Genomic DNA, 13,158 nt, shown 5'->3' on the forward strand with positions numbered 1-13,158 from the left:
CGAATACGAACTGTTAAAGGGCCTTTATTAATCCATAGAAGTAACAATTTCTTCATAACCCCAAGACAAACCAGGTGCATATAATCTAAAGGAAAAAATGTTACAACATTGAAATTAGGCAGTTCTATTAAATTTGACTTGGTTTCAGTAGAAATATGATAATCTTCATCTAATCCGGATAAGTAAGCTTCATGAGTTCTTTCCATAGATTTGGTACATGAATATGGAAAACAAACTCTATTATTTGTATATTCACCTTCAATACAACATCTTGTACAAGATGAAAAACCAGAATGGCCCTTAATTTTTAAAATGAAAGATTTTGCTGGAGTGTCACAGCAAATTATATTTATGGAAACTTCTAAATGAACATTATTTATATAAATTCCATTGTTAATAAGATTAACAGCCTCAGTAACAAATTCTAATAGATACTCATTACTGTCTTTGGGTTTTTCAAAACCATAATATATTCCCACAGGAAAAACTTTTTTATGGAAAGGGAGATCAGTAATAATATATGCCATAATAGGCCAAAGTTGTCCGCCACTACTTTTTGATATAGGCAGTCCATCTATACCAATTGCCAATTTAATGGATTTTAAATCTGATGATGCATATCTTAATATACCTTTTGCCAGGCCAAAATGAAAATATGATCCTGGTTCAACAGTTCGAATATTAAATGATGTTTGCTTAGGTGTGGCTAAAAGTGTTCTACAATCAACCGGGAAGTGACTAAAACAAATATGTTCTTTCAAACCTTTTAATAAACCACTTACAGCATTTTGTGGTATATTAAATGTAGTGGCCCAGTTAGACAAAAAGTCTAAAGTAAGATCAGAAGTAAAATTACTTGGAGGACTATTATGAATATTTTGAATTTGTTCAGAAAATGATGTGTTTGATGTTGGAATGTTACTAACAGTAGAATCTTGTGATAATATTATGTTGGTCAAATTAGAATTAACTGTTGATGTTGAACTGAAGCTAGTTGATGAAATATTGTTATTAAGGTTGTTATTAATTGATTGTTGAGATATTACATTAGATTTTGTTTCATTATTATTATACATTTTAGTTTCAGAATTTAGAACTACACAATTATTAGTTTCATATAAACTATTTATAATTTCAAGCTCGTTCTTAATTTTTCTACGTTTTGTACGTGCACTGCTTTGAATCATTTTTAATTAAATATGTTAAAAATGGTTTGTAATATACCTATATATTATATCCAAATAATAATATAAATACTAATATAATACTAATAATTAATATAATAATTATTAATTCGTAACAACAAACGAAACAATCTATCCAACGAACGTAGGTAGGTATATCAGTATATGGGTACCAAAAGTGATGCGGTAATATTATGGTGAATTGAACAGTAGTACTGTAGTAGGTACACGACTATTACGACTAACCTCAAAAACAAACACAGCGCTGATATATCAAAAATAAAGATTTACACGAAGAAAAAATGAATAATACATCGACAACATAGCATTATAGTAGCATCAATGTTTTAAATTTTTATTTTGGGTAAATTGAGTTGAAAACGGTGACGGCGAGTAAAACAATATTGTTTATATGGTATCGACAAGCATAAATGACGAGAAAGAAAAGACGACTTCTATTGCATTTTTAACTATTTACACTGGCGACTAGCACACGTAACTCGAAAATTCGCAATATTGGAGCACAAAAACGACAAAAAAATAAGTTACTGAATAAATATTAATAATGGTACTTACCATAAGCAAAACACGAGAGTACCGGACGCGAAAACGAAAATTTTAATAGGTATCTAATTAGAAAAACTTAAATGAACGCAGCCACGAGGAATAAACCAAACTGAAAAGTCTGCACTGTCTGCAGTTCTGCACGTCATCACATAGAATAAACACCAAAGACCATGACGTCCATTTTAACTTTTGTTAATGCGCACGGCAATAGCGCATCGCTTATCGGTCGATCTTCGATGAGCTTCGTTAGCACTCGGTCCTATAACGTCTCTAAACATTCGATGACCAAAATACGCTGTCACGCGGATTTGTATGATATTTTCAACCGCTGAACCGCGGTCATTTCGAAATTTCAAATAATTACAATTTATTATAATAATTTATGTAGCTTTAGTACATATAATGTTTAATGGACAGACGAGGTACAGTTAGCATGTTTTATCATACAAATAAAAAGAAGATAGCTCTACTCAAAGTTTTGATTGATATATTATATTCTAATACCTGCCTACTTTAAACGCTTATAACTTATAAGTTATAGGTAGAAATTTTATTGTATACTATAAACTGTACAGCAAAGTTAAACTTAAATCAATTGTGCATGCATATATTTTTATAATATTTATTCACAGTATTTATACAGTAGGTATGTAGTTGAAATTCTAGTATAATAAAATAATAGTATATTATATAATTATAATATTATTTACATTAACATGTACTTACGTCTTACACCACGAAGTAAAATAACAACCAACTTCACATACAGAATCGGTGGACGAACGATATATTCCCACGAATATATTATATACATGAATTATTATTAATAATACCATTGATTAAATATACTAATAGGTATAACGTATAATGGCAACCGCACTGCCAGTTTATTTGAAAAATTTCAAAATCAATAACTCTAATATTTTCAAATTGAACAAGCAAAAACAATTATATAAGTAATTGAAGAGTATTATTATTAATACTTAACAGATAAAAGTGGTAATGTGGTATGGAAATGGAGTACTACGTCATAAATATTGGACATGGCGACAATTAGGTACTTAATATATACGCAGAGAAAATAAAATACTCTGTATTAAAAGGAATTATTTTATTTTCGATTTTAGATAATATAAAATGCATAAGTTATAATTAATTATTTTACAAATTATTAGTGTACCTACTGTACCTAATATTGATTATCGGTATCCCATTCTATAAACGCGGAAATGCGGAATAATATTACTTCAGCAGTTCGGCCTCCGACGATCGTGCTTGACGCGTATAATAATATAATATTTATTTTTGGCCGTATCGCTGGTTATACCATAATATTGACATGACGATTACAGTTCTCTAAATGTATAACAATAATACCCTTATAATATATATAATAATAATATTATATAATACGATAATAATAATTTTATTGTCTCATCGTCTGCATCCATTCCTTCGTCTTTAAATTAAAACTACTGCACTTGCTCGTTTTTATTTTTATTAAATTATGTGTTTTTATCTAAATACTATATAGTTTATATTATTACATTGTGGCTTATAACTCCAGTGGGTGGAGAGTGTCCTAAGTGTCCTTGTTATTCTTGTTTTTATAATGTATAAAAGTAAATTGAGCTATATTATATATATTAAACTAAGTTAGCTTAAGTACATTATATCTATTCTTAAGAGTCGGCTTTTTTTTTTGATATTTATGTCTAAATATATATATGAGTATGATAATGAAACTAAACTATATGAACTGCAGTCTGAAGTAAAATACAAATGATTTTATTATAAAAATATATTATATTAAAAATACAGCGATTATGAAATGTACGTAGAACATTCAGAATTAAATGTTATTTTAAATTATTTATTTATTGTTAAGGAAATGTTTTTTAGAAATTGTAATTAAAATATTTTAAATTTAACAAACTCAAAATATTCAAAGAATATTTCCAAAATAATATTATATTATGTTAGAAAATGTATGTTATTATTGTTGCCGCCGCAACATAATTCTAAAATAATATAAAATAGTTATCGATATCAGACAGCTGGACACACACACACACACTATCAACTGTTACCATAATATTTATTTTTGTATGTACCTATTTGAATGTGTCTTGTGAGTTATATAACATGTAGATTACACCGCGTTATCGTACGCCGCCGCCGTGCATCTGCTTCGATATATTAACGCGGCCGGCGAAATTATAAGGATTCAGGCCGGCCCAGTCGTAATATAATATTATAAAAGTTTAGTCTTCTCTCCAGCGTTGCTGTATAACGCCTGTTTACGTGCACTATTCGCCGTTGTACGTCGTTTTATATATTTTAAAAATTGTATTTTGTGTACGCTAGGCAAGTCGCAAATCGCCACTGATTTAATTTATATTATATTATCGTATTTTTGTTGGGCGCTAATCGCCACTATTATTATATTGTGTGTGCGCTAATCGCCACCAATTTTACATGTTTATTTTTTATACGCAATATTGAATTTTTGTAGGCACTAATTGCCTCAAAATTGATTATATTATTATTATACTGTGTGCGCGCTAATCGCCACCAATTTTAAACATTTTATTTTATATGCAACGTTGAATTTTTATAGGCGCTAATCGTCTTTTGAATTATACACCTATTATTTTTATTATTATTTATTTTGTGTATTATTTCAATTATTGTTTTCGTGTTGTGTTTTGTGAAAATATATTATCGTAGGTAGCGGCTGGCCAGCAGTTCTCCGTCTAATTACGTGAGTTATATTGTTTATTACCGTATTAGTATTTATTATATGTTTTATACAAATATTATAATATTATATATCTATTGTTGAGCCAAAGGGGCTATATTTTCAACACTATTTTTACCTGTTGGGCCAGAAGGGCCGTAATTTATTTATTATATGATTGTTTATTATATTATATTTTACTTTCCATTACCAATTTGAGTTACCATTTTTATTAGAGTTACCTATCCGTTTTAGCATTTAAGAGTACACACACACAACACAGATAATACACATAATTACACTACACGCATTACGTAGCTCGACAGTTTTTTGCTCGGCGATCCCGACCACTGCTGTTCGAGCTATTACACCACTACACACCCAGCTAGTCCTTCAAAACATATTTTTTAGACCTAAGTGTTAGTGGTGAGCAACATTCATAGGTGTCCGGGGTGCGCGTATTATCGTCATACGCTCAAGGCCCGTTCAATTATAATATTTGTACGTAATTTTAATTTTAATATTATAAAAAAACCATAATGAGCACGTTTAAGAAATATTGAAGATTTAATATTTCTTTTTTAATAATTCAATAACATTATAATAACATAATAATTACAATATTTATAATTTAATCAAGTACTAAAGTTATAATAACATTAATGTTACGAAATTGTTGTCTGGGTTAGTATATTTTCACCCGGGAGGTAACTATATCCTAGTATATTTTCACCCGGGAGGTAAGTATATACTAGTATACTTTCACCCAGGAGGTAACTATATCCTAGTATATTTTTACCCCCCTTTAAAGTACATTTTTACCGGGGGGGTAACTATATCCTAGTCTATTTTCACCCGGGGTTAAAAATATCCTAGTTTATATTTACCCCCGGTAATTATAACCTAGGATATATTTACCGGGAGGGGGTAAAAATTACTGGGGGTAATTATAGCCTGTTACACCGGCACAATTAGAACGGCCAAATCTAACATTAATGAACATCATGGCATATGGGCTGCCATTGTGGTCTTCAATAGCAGCTTGGATGTCCTGCTAAAACCGCATCTGACTACTATCCATACAGTCACCATAGAAGTCGCCTTCCCTGGTCAACCCCTTATTGACTTGGTTTCGAGTTATTTCCAATATAGAAAACCCACAACATCTTTCGTTCGCGAAATCACAGCATTTCATCCGCTAATGGCAAACAGAACTATCATGTGCATCGATGTGAATGCCTTCTCACACATGTGGCATGACCACAGACGAAACTATAAAGGACAAATTGTCGAGAATATGATAAGGGAATTAAACTTGATTGTCCTCAACCAACCTGGCAATGAGCACACCTTCCAAGGTCCCAGTGGTCGTAGCAATGTTGACGTAACATTGGCGTCCCCCAGAATTACAAACAGCATCAGAGACTGGCGTGTCCTAAAAGGGAACAATGCTAGTGACCACCTAATGATCAGTTTCTCCGTCACTGAACATATTCCGGAACTGTGGCAATCCCCCAGGACCGTTTACATGGACCGCAAGATAGCTTTTTAGGAGGCAGTGAGACACTCCCTTAAGTCCTTGCTTGTGATGGCGCCATTAATGATTCTGCAGAGCACATCACCAATAGCTTGACATCCGCATGCAAGCGTACACTACCTAAGTCGGCTGGCAATAGGAATAGGCGTCCCCCTAGGTGGAACGCGGAAGTTGCCAACTCTCGCCGTCTTCTTAAACAAGAACATAGAGCCATGCTTCGTCTAAGCTCAATAGAGTCAAGACAGGCATTCAAAAAGGCTAGAAACTCGCATGTGAATAACATCAAAAGGCAAAGAATTCCATCTGGCATAAACTAGCTGAAGAGCCAGCGGTGTCCGGTAATCATTGGGGGAAAAATCACGAAATGGCTTATAAAGGGTAAAAAAAAGCAATCCATACCTTCAGTACTGCGCATGCAAGACGGAAGTTACACAAAGTGCATGAACGACTCCATAAGTTATATGATGAGCGAACTTATACCAACATCGGAATCAGACCCCATCATTGCGCATGGGCATGTTGAAAATCTGTTACCACCCCAGATTACGGCCGAAGAGCTGACTATGGTCGTTAAGAAACAGAGAAATAGCGCCCCAGGGGCTGATGGCCTATCGGAAAGGATAATCAAGGCAGCCTGGCCAGCCCTATGCCACCACATGCTTCGCCTCGTTAACAACTGTCTCAAATTTGGCACTTTCCCTGATCCCTGGAAGAATGCCAGAATTGTTGTACTAATTAAGCATAGAGACAAGGATCCGTTGGTCCCGAAGAGTTACAGGCCGATAAGCCTCCTTCCAGTCCTGGGAAAGATCCTGGAGGAAGTCATATGTGACATCTTAGAAAAAGAAATTGGCAGCAGCCTTAGTACTGACCAACATTGCTTTAGACCTGAAAAATCAACATCTTCCGCCTTGTCAGAAGTCCAAAAATGGATCACTCAGAACGGCAGTCATGTGCTCGGAAGCTTTCTAGACATTAGTGGAGCTTTTGACAATGTCCGATGGCATACATTAATCGAAGACTTGCACGCGCTTCGCTGCAGCTCGAACGTCACAGCTATCACAATGAGTTACTTGTCCAATAGAACTGCCACATACCAGGTTTGAGGCTCTGAGAAAACCATAACCCTAACCAGAGGATGCCCTTAGGGCTCAAAATTCGGTCCCAGGTTATGGAATGTTGCAATGGACCCCCTACTGAAAGAATCATATCCAGAAGGTACCAAGCTAGTGGCCTATGCGGATGACATTGCCCTCCTTGTACGCGGCAACACAAGGTCCGAGGTGATTTACAAGACCGAAGAATCCCTCAAAATCATAGCATCATGGGCTACGCACAGAGGTCTTAAATTCTCCCAAGAGAAATCAGTAATGGTACCCCTCAAGGGCGGCCTCGTCCCGGGCTTCACTGCGTCCTTTGATGGTGAACGAATTAAGTCAGTCTCCGAAACCAAGTACCTTGGTCTCTATCTTAGCGAAGGCTTCAACTTCCACAGCCATGCCACTAGACTACTTGACTCCAGCACTGATGTTTTCTACAGGCTAAAATCGTTGAGAAAATCAAAATGGGGTGTCTGGTCAGCACTCGCGCTTATTATATACAAGGCAGTTTACGTACCCAGGATCCTCTATGGAGCAAGCATCTGGTTCCCATCAGTGGCAAACTCAGTATCGAAAAGAAAAATGGAAACTGCACAGAGAAGAGTTCTTCTCGCAGTTACTGGTGCATATAATACGGTATCAACGAGAGCTCTACAGGTACTAGCGGGTTTACCACCAATCTACCTACTCATCGAATCGGCAATAAGAATCAAAAATGGCATGTCAAGATCTGAATCAGAATCAATCTTAGTAAATCAATGGCAGCACTTATGGGATACATCCACCAAAGGACGCCGAACTCACAAGTTCTTCCCGGACATCCGTGTCAGAGTCCAGACCCCGATTCCTTTTGGTCACTACATATCGCAGATGATAACTGGTCACGGTGACTTCAATGGCAAATTGCATTATTTCAGCTTAACCGACTCTCCACTTAGCAGCTGCGGCCATGAATACGAGTCAGCAAACCACATGCTGTATACATGCCCTAATTACAATGACCTCAGAATCAGACTCAAGGACTCCATTCGAACCAGTGGAGCAACATGGCCATATGAACTATCAGAATTCGCAAAATCTAAAATCTCGTGGGCTGCCCTCGAAAAGTTCACGCAAGATGCTCTAATCAGGAAAAAGAACATACGGCTCGAGGAAAGGATTCGGCTTCGAGAGGAAGCTGAACAGGAAGCTCAACCTAACCAGTAGAACTACATCGTTCTACATCAGCGCAAGGCCCATCTTAGGATGGGATGGGTCTGACGTCCCCACGCTGCCTGAGTCAATCCACCGACCGGGGGTGGGGTCGAGGCTGTGTTTAAATACCAGTATCGACCATAAACCCGTACAGCGGGGTCGGGGGAGCTCCATGGCCGCAAAGTTCATGCCCCCGGCACTTGAGGCCCTAACAACATCAAGGGCCTCTGGAGTTGGACTCGCTGGGGCTGTGGTTTGCGCTAGTTATGACCACTAGCGGAGACGCTAAGTCAGAAAGTAGGTAATTCTAATTCTGTCCCTATCTACTAGTGCCGTTTCGACTGCGGCGTAGTACGGACGTGGGTTTCCACAGTTCTCGAGCGCCCTCTAACGGATTTTCACTGCAGAAGTGCAAACTCCGTGAGTTCTTAACCGTTTTTTGTGTTTCTTCGCTTAAATAGTGCATAACAAGTGCGCGAAAGGACCGGTGTCGATTTCGAGTCAGTCCTATAAAATCTACCCCCCGTGGGGAGGCATTTAGGTTGTCCCATAAGGATAGCAGGGCCGCCCGCGTTGAAGTGCCAAACTTTTTCACATCAGACTTCTGACGGGTCAGAAGAGTGACCACTGCGGTTCGGAGAACTAATTTTGGATCAAGGTCAGTGAATTATCATACATAAGTGTATTCGGGCAGTTCTTCCCCCACGATTACATATAAGTGACCATATCTTAGTCGATATTAGACTTAGAGCCCCGGAGTAAGTGCCTATGGCCTTATTTGCGCCTAGGCAAATTTCCCCCCATAGGGAACAAGAGCACCTCCCCCCCCCCGGGGCTTAGGTACTTTTTCAGCGTAAATTGTCCAGGAGGCTCCTAGGACCCACCACGTCACGGGGAAAGTTGGGGTTTTGATCCCCTCCCCTCAAAAACCCTCTCTCAAAAATGACGGATAGGGACAATGAGAATTTGGACGAAGAAATGAATGGATCAACAACACATATGGATGTGCAAGCTGGCACAAGCCAACAGCAGTTAATGAGGTCGCCACCGTCGCCTGGGGAGGCTCCAGGGAGCAAAAAACACAGGGCTTCACCTGACCCAGCACTAGTGGCCAGGGAAGCCATCAAGTGGATCCGCTACACGCTGGAGGTTGCGGCCACGAAAAAATCGTCCATGACTGTGGAAATACAGCGCAGCATGTTCGAAAAATTGAAGGATTTGGAAACAGCAGTACATGACATGGTGGTGTCGAGTCTCCAATTGTCCTGCAAATTGGAAGAGGCCAGAAGATCGGCAGAGATCTGTGTGGGGGCAGCTGCAGCGCAGTGCGGGACGGAACTGCGTCTCAGAGAATCGGCCCATGAACAGACACTTGAGGCGGTCGTCGCTAGATACACCGAAAAAACGGCAATCAGGGCGTCCGAGACAGCAGCTATGGCGGAGCAGGCACTGGACGCTCAGAAGAAGGTGGTGGACATGAAGCCAAGGGACCAGGAGTCCTCCTTTTCTCAGGTGGTGAGACGGTCCAGAGAACCGAAAAACATCGAAACCCGGAAGGCAGATCGCTCCAAGTCACGGGCGGCGAACCGTAAAAAAAGGATCAAGGAGGAGAGACAGACGGAGCATATTCCTGCGTACGTCATTAAAAACTGCGAGGGAAAAGAACCCAAAGAAGTCAGGGACATGGTATGGAAAGTGGTGGCGCAGAAAGTTAGGCCGAAATGCCATAGCGTGACGACCAAGGAGGGGAAGGTTATAATAAAGCCGCTCAATAAAGAGACAGCGGACGTACTAAAGTCGCTATCTAAAGGCTCATCGCTGATATCCGAGGATAGTCTAAGATGGCCGAGAATCATCATCAGCGGTGTCCAGGCGGAGATGGAACCAGAGCAAATCCAAGAACGCATCCTGACACAAAATGATGAACTGGGCATACCCGAAGGCACGGAGGACACAGTCTTGAAGCCCATTTTCAAGCAAGACAGGAGGGACACGGGGACCACAAACTGGGTTGCAGAAGTTAACCCGAAATACTACGCGAAATTTGAAGATATAGGTTTCATGAGATGTCAAACGCGCGCATATGAGGAGGTAACTCAGTGTTACTCTTGCATGAGGTATGAACACCCTGCGGCCAGGTGCCGGAAAACACAAGTCAGGTGCTCACACTGTGCGAGGCAGGGGCATAAGGCAGCTGACTGACCTGCAGTGGAAGGCGAACCCACATGCGCGAATTGTAGGGGCAAACACAGAGCCCGGGAAAAAACGTGCTAGGCAAGGACGGCCTACCTCCTTGCCTAAATCAGGAGAACGGATTACGGCACCGCCCAATGAGTGTTGCTCCCCTCAAAATCGTTCAGCTGAATATGGGCCAAGCATCAGCAGTAAATGACCAGCTGCTGGACTATTGTCAAAGACGGGCAATAGACATCGCTATGGTCCAGGAACCATATACAAACATGGGCAAGCTGATGGGTTTTGAGGTCGCCCCTTTCAGGTGCTTTTTATCCAAGGACACGAGGCGCAGAGGTAGAACGGAGTACCTGGACCACGGGGCAGCTATTATAGTATTCAACCCTGAGCTAGTGGTCGTACCCCGCGAAGTGGGCAGCACGGAGAACTTCGTCAGTCTTGATTTAGACTGTGGGAGCGAGGGAGTGGTCACCTTAATCAGTGGCTACTTTAAATATAGAGTACCCACGGTACTGCATGTCACAGTCCTGGAAGGGCTCTTGCGATCTGCCGCGGGCAAACTTCTGCTGTCCCTGGATGCCAAAGCTTTCTCCAGGAGGTGGTTTAGAAGGATAACGGACAGAAGAGGCGAGATCCTGATAGCTAGCATTGACGAACACAACCTAGAGATTGCCAATGTAAGGAGCCCATACACCACCTTCCACGGCCCTAGGGGTAGAACTAATATTGATGTAACACTGGCTGATCCGGCTACGAGAAGAAAAATTACTGGCTGGGCTGTAGAGCCTGGGGCCACGTCTAGTGATCACCAACTAATTATGTTCTCCATATGACTCAGCCTTAGAGCCTATGTGAATAGGGAGTCGAGATTTGTTCTGCGGAAAGCGAACCACGAGAAATTGGTCCAGATATATGAGGATATTGCTGCACTACGGGACCATCTTGAAATGAATCCTGATCACCTAGCACGAGAAATCCACGAGGATATTACGGCCGCTGCGATGGTACATGCACCAAGAGCCAAGCGCCGCAGGAAAATAAAGCCGCCATGGTGGAATAGGGAGTTGCAGGAGGCACGGAAAGCTGTAAGGGCAGCAGCGAGAACCCTAGTCCATAACGGCAACCGTCAATACTATAGTAGCAGGAGGAACGCCTATACGTTACTGTTATGAAAAAACAAGCTGGATTCGTGGAGAGCATATTGCACCACGGAAGGCAAGCAACCGTGGGGCAGGTTGTATAGGTGGCTAAGGGATGGAAACAAACCAAGAATAACTTTGGGTCTGATGCGAAGACCAGACGGGACCCACTGTGGTATCATCGACGAGTCAGTTGAGCTATTATTAAATACACTCATACCAAACGATCCGCCACAGCAGAGAGAAGCCCAGAGGCCGAGTCCGGGGTGCGATGTTCTCCCAGTTAGTGAAGCTGATCTCAAGAAGTTGATTTGGTCTATTTCGCCAAGCAGAGCACCGGGAGAGGACGGCATCTCTGGTAGTATGGTACGTGTGCTCTGTCCTTGCCTAGCAGGAAAACTGCTTGGTCTGGACAACACATGTCTACGCGAAGCACGTTTCCCAGAGATGTGGAAATCGGCGCAGGTGATGCCTATCATAAAGGGCGAGGACGGGGACGCTGGCTTGCCGAAGTCATACCGACCAGTTAGCCTTCTACCGGTAATGGGGAAGATCCTCGAAAAGGCTATAAACCAGAGGCTCCAGGAGCAAATTGTCAGGAATCTTTCAGGCAAACAGTATGGTTTCACAAAGGGCAGGTCAACCATGGATGCGGTGGAAAATTTGCTTACCTGGAGCGCCCTGAGGCTCGAAAAATATGTGATTACAGTGTTCTTAGACATAACAGGTGCATTTGACAATCTAGCTTGGGCAGCCCTGCAAATGGACTTGAGTTGCTTGGGAGCTAGCCCCCATATGAGGAGACTGGTTGCGGAGTACTTGTCTGGCCGCACGGCAACAATGACCATTGGAGGCGTCTCCAAGTCGGTAAGGGTCACAAAAGGATGCCCTCAGGGATCCATTTTAGGCCCCGTTCCGTGGAACGTCACAATGGAGTCACTTCTGGGCACAAATTTCCCTGATCACGTGTTAACCGAGGATACTCATGTCCCTATCTACTATCTAGTGAAACCACAGCCAAGGGAACGGGCTTGGAAAAATCAGAAGACCCTATTGAGCTTGACTCTAATCTGGCATTTTTCGGAGACATGCCGAGGTGTAGCATAAGTGGGAGTCGGGGGTCTAGGCGGGCGGTCTCGCGGCCGTCCGTCTCCCCGTCGACCTCGAAATAACACTACTCGCATCGTTTCCCCACTTACTCGGTAGAGCGGAAAGCGCGGTTCCGGCCGCGGGTGCGTCCGGCCGTCGTCCCGTCGCGTCGTCGCCGCGCCGTCGGCCTGTGCCCATTCGTGCCGGGCCGCGGTTGATATTCCGGTAGCGTTAAGCACCAGCCGAGGGCTCCAGGCGTCAAACCGCGGACCGCGTCCGTGCGCGTGCGGCCGGCCGTCAAAAGTCGCAGTCCGTGTGCGCGGTGCTTCCGCGGGCCTGGGCCCTGGTGCGATCCGTATTCCGAGGACACCGCCAGGTGGAGAGTTTGACTGGGGCGGTACATCTGTCAAAAAAT

The sequence above is a fragment of the Aphis gossypii genome, chromosome 3 (genome assembly GCF_020184175.1).
Source record: "Aphis gossypii isolate Hap1 chromosome 3, ASM2018417v2, whole genome shotgun sequence".
Lineage (NCBI taxonomy): Eukaryota > Metazoa > Arthropoda > Insecta > Hemiptera > Aphididae > Aphis > Aphis gossypii.